Consider the following 7,456-nt stretch of genomic DNA (forward strand, 5'->3'; position numbering starts at 1 on the left):
ATAATGTGTTAGAGTAGTTAAATACTCTCACTGTCAAACATGTCCGTTTTATATCCACTTTGAATTTTGCTGACTGTGCTAGATTAAATAGCCCTCTATTATGAGAAATCTTCTCTCTGTGTAGGCACTTACAGAACATGACCAAGGCAACTTTTAGCTCTCTTCTATAATCTAAATAGATTAAACTCCTTTGGTCTCTCCATGTAAGGCAGGTTTTCCAGGCCACAAATCGTTCCTGTAGTTCTCTGAAACCTGTTTAATTTTTCATTGTTTTAAAAGTGTGGACACCAGAATGGTATATATTATCCCAGTAGTAGTCTCACCAATGATGTAGACAGAGGTAAGAGCACCTCTCTACTCCTAACGGATATTCCCGTTTGTTTCACCAAGTATCATATCAACCCTTTTAGACACAGCATCACACTGGGAGCTCCAGTTCAGTTAATTAGTTACCGTGACCCCTAAATCCATGTCAGAGTCACTGCATTCCAGAAATAGAGCTCCCTGGCCTGTAAGTATGGCCTGCTCCGTTCCGAGATGTAGCACATTGCAGTTAGCTATATTAAAAAGCAGGTTGTTTGGTGGAGCCCATTTTACCAAGCAATCCCATTCACTCTGTATCTGCACCCCCACCATGCATCCTTGTGTTATCTGCATATGCTGTCAGCAAGGATTTGATGTCTTAATCCATATCACTGATACAAACATTCAATAACATTGGCAAAGAATTGCTCTCCGCAGTGCCCCAGTGGAAACAATCCCACTCGTTTATGATTCCCCATAAACAATGAGATGTTTGCAATCTATCAGTTAGCCAGTTTTTAGTCCCTATAAGAAGGGCTATTTTGATTTTGTACAGTGCCCATTTTATAATCTGAACGTGGTGTGGGCCCTCCCAAAGGAGGAAGGACTCAGCTCCCACCCAACCTCCATCCCAGCAGAGCCTAACAAACTCTAATCATGAGTGCCACAAGTTCACATTTCACCTTGTGGCATGAATGTGTGCCCCAGAGAGAGAGGAGCGGATCCAGAACGGAAGCCATATGCAGCACGGGAGCTGTGAAAAGAGGGAGAGGCTAGTATTTAAGAAACCTCTGTCAGTAATACAGTACATTGCATTCTTTGCATCTCAGTTGGTGCAGCTCAGCTGTTACCCCTACCTATCCATCCCCATACACACTCCTCGATCTATCTATCTATCCATCCCCATACACACCTCTCTCTGTTAATACTGCTGCACTGAATGTTGGGCCGCATGGGGAGGGAATGCCTTTTGTTGCTCACTCCTGTTGCTGTTCTCTGTTGACGAAGTGTGGATTTAATGTTGGGATTCAGCTGCTCACATACTCCTTTGCGGATAGCCGCGATGCTGCTGTTAAAATGATGCATCGGATGTTCTGTTCAAGCATTCTGAGCTCTGCGTGCAGATGTACTGATCCAGTTTAAGAGAGGCGCTACAAAAATAAAACCCAAGGTGGTTGACAAAGCTAACAAATACAATTTCAGACCAGATGACAGTCACAAAACTCTCCATGCAGTGCATTACTGTGTGACAGCTTGACTGATTAACCAGACACTAGACACTACAAATAGTACCCCAGATCAAAGCCATCTTAGTCCGCCCTTCTCCAAATGCCTAGGGCTTGCCTCCTCCCTGCCACCCTTACTGTAAATCCTTTCCCTGCATGTCAGAGTTTCATTTGATTCGTGATCCATGGAGGATAAATTGGCAGGAGGATATAACATTACATGAGAAAGCTCTTAAAGATACTGGGCCACACACACATCCCTGGCAGCTCCAAGCTCTGGGGGCTGGGATTGGAGATCCAGGGGGCCCCTGCCGTCCATGGTAGCTGGGAGCTGCAGGGATCCTGTGCTGCTCGCTGCGGCTTGGAGCTCCGGGTCCCCTTTTCTCCCACCCATGGGGGCAGGGAACTGCTGGGCTCCCCACCAGCTGACCATTCGTGCCCTGCCCCCCTCTCCCCTGGCTGAAGCAGAAAATGTCACGGAGGATGCAGGAAATCATGGATTCAGTGACTTCCATGACATAATCTTATCCTTAATTATATGGTAAAAATGAGGAAGGAAGTAATGTTTCAGTAATAGAGTGCTGTGACACTTCGTATTTTTATGTCTGATTTTATAAGCAAGTAGTATTTAAGTGAGGTGAAACTTGGCGTACGCAAGACAAATCAGACTCCTGAAAGAGGTACAGTAGTCTGGGAAGCTCGAGAACCACTGGACTAGATAGTCTACTGTACAGGAGAGAAAGAGAGAGGTGACTGGTACCTGGAAGAGGATGTGGGTTCCATTCTGGCTGCAGAATAAGTCCTAGGGCTTATAGCTGAATCCAACCAGTGCTTATATAGAAAAGGAGATTTAGAGGGCTAGAATAACTAGGTATTTAAGAGCTGTATTCTGTCCCACGCTGGAACCATCCATCCACTCTTGTGTATAGCCTATGAATGGGACAAGGTGGCACTGGCTGGCCTTTTCCCCTTTATCCAGAGGATGACGCTTGCTGTTCATTTTCCCTCTGTTGCCACAGACTGAGCAAGAGATGGTGATGCCCTCACAGAGAATCACGTTCAAGTTTCACAGCAGGTCTGTAGGTGAGCCTTGTGGATAGTGTCCATATATGTCTGATGCCAGGACAGCTGCATCTAATGGGGCCAGGTGGCCAGCTCAGTAAGAACTCATGCTCCGACAAGGACCCCAAACCAAAGGCAAAAGCAAATCATGTTTGTAAGGAACAGGAGAGAACCAGGGGATAGATGAGGGAAGAACTAAATCTTGATCCCCAGGGCAATATTATGGACAGCTGTGGGCTCAGCATGTTGAAGAGCCACTGAGCTCTTGTAGCCCAGTCATGAGGACATGCTGCCATCTGCAGGGCTTAAACAATATTGTAGGTAGCCCACCGTAGCTATCAGAAGAGCCAAGACACCTGAAGCTACAAAGGTATAAAAAACATGATTTAAAACAAAAAATGATTTTTAATAACTTTAAGTCATGATTGTTAAATGTAAATACATTGTTACCTAAAGCAGATTTTTTGAATTACAGGTCACTAGTTCTTTCTTTTCTTCCCAATCTTATAGCTGGGCCTTGGAGGATTAAATTTTTATCAGCAAAGGTCAATAAACGTTAATTTCATGATACACACACAAACCGATGAAAAAATATTTCCATCTGTAATAATGAAAATATACGGGTAGGCAAAGTAAGAGAAATGATGCTTGAGAAAATTATTAGCATTTAAGGATATTTACTTTGTCAACATCGCAAGTCAAAATATAAAATCTATGTTTTAACAGTTATAAAGCTTTAACTTTTTGAATCTCAATGTCTACCATAATTACATAATTATTATTTGAGTCCCTCAAATGTCTGAGCCACTGTAATGTCCTGCAACTGTGAAAATTTAAATCAATGAAAAGCTAAAAATAGCTTAAAAATAAACATTGATATTATGTGTTGAAATTATCAAAAAATAAAAATCAAATCCTGCCAAGCCTACTTATAGTCTTAAATTGCTAACATGGATGTTTTGTGCATGTTTCTTTAATCAGGTTCCTGACTGTTAGAAGAATTTCAGCATAAAAACTTTTTTTTCTACTAAGACGTTTCACACTTAAAATTTTCATCTATGCTGAAAAAGAAAAGTCTAGGGCATTAATAATAATAATAATAACAAATGAATCACCTAGGAGCCACTGTGCAAGGCATGGTACAAAAAGATGGTCCCTGCCCCAGAGAGTTTACAATCTAAGTATAAGACAAGAGACAACAGGTGGAGACAGACAGATAGGAGCACAAGGAAACCATGAGACAATACTGATCAGCATGGCAGGCAGTGGTCTCAGCCTGGCTGTTGTGAAGCTTTTTGTTGGCATCACAGCAATGGAGGGATTTGAAGGAGGGAAATGAGGTGGCTTTACAGATGTTTATGGGGAGCAGTGTGGGAGAAAGCACAAAGGTGCTTCTTGAAAATGTCACAAGTAGACAGTGAAGACTGGCACCATTGGCAGAGGGGAGATGGGCGTGAGTATCACAATAGCATGAACATCTATACTGTGAGAACAACAAAAATTAAACACTACATGGAAAATCAAATAGCCTGTGCTTTATTTACAACCAACACTGCCTTCCAGACATTGAGCCTCCACAAGACAAGAAAGCTGACATGCTTCCATCAAGCTACACTTCCCCATCCAGGTTTGCAGGTGGAAGGCGATGGGACTTGTGCTCCTAAGCCATCAAAACGCCATCCTTAGGCATCTAAAGATGAGCTCAGGACTGGAGTCCAACTTTAGCTTCTATTTCTGAAAAATGTGGCCTATGACTTTGTTAATGTTCTGAAAATCTCCATCACTTTTCTCTGGTAACATGGAATCAGTTTTGTTCTGGAGAGACAAAGAGGCTATGCCACTAAAAGAAAAACGTAATAAAAATTAAATCGCAGCCCTCGATGCTGCGAATGCTAACGCACATGCTTACCTTTCCGCAGCCGAGTTGTGTCACTGACATCAATCCCCATCGTCAAGGTAAATCCCAAAGGGATGTGACCTCCTTGAGACTGAGCACCAGCTGGCTCCATCTCTGCCTAGGTGTCAGGGACCAGGACGACAGACATCGTGCCTAGTGGATGGAGCAGGGGTTAGCCATCCCAAATCAGAGTAGAGGGTCAGAACTGGAGTCAGAAGTCAGGGATTGAAGCCAAAGGTCAGAACCAGGTTACCTCGAATGAGGCAAGGGAGGGACCAGGGCAAGTGCAGGACTGGAAAAAGGCAGGAGCATTGTCTAAAGCGATGCAGGCAGTTGCTGTGTTCAGCTTCAAATATCCTACCTTTAATAGGATGGCGGCTTTGGCTGTTTCAGCCAACGTCTGAATGTTCCAGGCACCACTTTTACATTTGCCACCAACTCGCAGATGCTTCCTGCATAAACCTCGTCTGAGTCAGTCAATCACGATGGAAAGAGACGCTTCTTGACAGGGAGAAATGCCACAAAGATTCAGTTATTCCTGTTCCATTTGGGTATTGGAGGTGAAATGTGGTGAGAATAAACCCAATATGCAAACCTAGCTCTGTGTCGCTGCTCATGGCATTCGTGGATGGACCCTTCCCTCTGGAGAGGTTAAAATGTTGATTTAAATTGCTTGATATTTCTTTAAAGCAGATTGAGGCTTTATGAAACTAATTTAAAAATGTGTGCTATTAAAATGTATAATGAACTATATTAGAAATGCTATATTTTTAAAAATGCCACAACTGGTGATCTGTCTGATTTGAATTTTACAAAACTGCTATAGGCAAAAAACAAAATACTAAAAATTAAGGTACTGATCCTAAAACCCCTGAAGTGGGTGAGTAACTCTACTAACACGGATACCCTCATTGACTCCTGGGTCGGTGTGTTCACGTTGTGAAGTTGCTTACATTAAAGCCGACCATCTGACGTGACCATGTGACAATCCGGCCAGTTGTGCTTGTAGCTGAGATGGCCCAGTGTTTCTCAGCTACTGAAGTGAAAATGACCAATGAATCCATGCTAAAGGGCATCTGCGTGTTGGTGGCAAATGTATCCAGTGAGCTGAAATCCCACGCAGAAGGGAAGGGGAATGGGAGAGTCATAGAATCATAGGGTTAGAAGGGACCACAAGGGTCATCTAATCATTCCTTTGGGCACCAAGTGAAGGGCAAGGGAACCATGGGGTTGTTTGGTCTCCCGTGGGGGAAAGGGAAAGGAAATTTCAAACAAACACAATGTACTAAATGTCTTTGAAATGCACTTAGTGCCTTAGGGAACTGATGTGCATGAAATGGAGAGCAAGGTGTTGTGAGGCGAGGCCTAGCATCTGACGGGCTCCAACAGCACCCCAGACACCCAGGCCTTTCTTTTAGGTGCCCAAGTATGGACTTAGGTGTTTAACTTGAAGCCCCACGTTTGAAACGTTGGGCAGTGTTTACAAGGCCCGAGTAGAGCATGGTCTGAAAAGAGCTATGCCACGCTGAGCCCACAAGCCCCGGTCCTGGGGCTCCCGCTGGTTCCCTGGGTGGCCACGGACAATCCTTGAACTGTTCAGAAGTCAATGGGAGCCACAGATCCTCAGCACTTCTGCAAACTGGGCCCTTAGTCTCTGGGTGTGTCAGTTTCCCCACCTTCAAAGCAGAGAATGACGTCCCCTTCCCCAGAGTGTTAGGAAAATTAGCGATCGATCGTTAAGAGAGCACAAGAGGTGGATGTCTCCTTAACCACGCAACTGCATTTTCAGCCAAATTAACTGACCCTGTAAGATGTTTAATGCTTCCCTGTGAGGTGCTGACTGCCCCGAAACTGCTTGAGCGCACCGTGGGCCTATGGCTCATCAATGCCTTTGCTCCGTATCTTGGAGCAATTTATTTTCAATAAGAATCAGCACTTCTGTGATACTCTTCACATGCAAACATTAATTAGTGCCAGCACAGAGCAGCCCAGGGCCCCAATTAGAGCCTCTAGCTGCTATCACCAGAGGCTTGGGGCACAGTCCCTGTTTGACAGAGTTCAGTAAAACACATGCAAGTCCACTTGTGTGTCCATTTCAACCCCCGGCTTCTTTGTACATGTGCAACATGCACCGTAGACACAACAGGTCAGATGCTCTATTAGTCAGTGAAAGTTGTCCAGGTGGGCCCCTCGGTAGGCTGCCCCAAGTACCGTAGAACCTCAGAGTTACAAATACCAGAGTTATGCCCTGACCAGTCAGCCACGCACTTCACTTGGAAGTGGAAATATGCAATCAGACAGTCGCAGAGACCAAAAAAAAAAAGTTTGCCAAGGTAAGGAAACTGTTTCTGTGCTTCTTTCGTTTAAATTAAGATGATTAAAGGCAGTGGTTTTCTTCTGCACAGCAAAGTTTCAAAGCTGCATTAAGTTCGTGTTCAGCTGTAAACTTTTGAAAGAACGACCATGACGTTTTGTTCCGAGTTATGAACCACCTCCATTCCCGAGCTGTTTGTAACCGGGAGGAGGTTCTACTGTATCCCCAACGCACTGGGAACAGTCCTGCTCTTCCGTTCTGCAGGCTGACTTTTGATGGGCGCTCGTGTCATCGCTTACGGACTAAAAATCGTCTGTCATGTGTCATGCCATGTATTAGCTGTGACGTTCTCTGTGCCAGGTGAGCCACTACCTTCGTCAAGGAGCCTACTGGGCCCAGAACTGCAGCCTCAGTCTCTGGAGAACAAGGCAGATTAGATGGTTCCGGGATTTATTTTTAAGTCTGATCTTTGTCCAAATCAGCCCCCTGGTGTCCTGCTGACGCACCCTGCTGCCTCCCTTGGGGTCTGTTGAAGCCAACCGTCACAGTAATTGAAGTGTTAATGATAGCTCAGGTGCCCGTGCTGTGACCTGACCCAGCCTGCAGGATAATAGTCGGAGAATCTGGGGAAAGTTTCTCTTCAACACTAACACC

This window comes from Emydura macquarii, unplaced genomic scaffold, assembly GCF_026122565.2.
Source record: "Emydura macquarii macquarii isolate MOO-44397 ecotype Brisbane River unplaced genomic scaffold, CSIRO-AGI_Emac_v2 contig_450, whole genome shotgun sequence".
NCBI classification, from domain to species: Eukaryota; Metazoa; Chordata; order Testudines; family Chelidae; genus Emydura; species Emydura macquarii.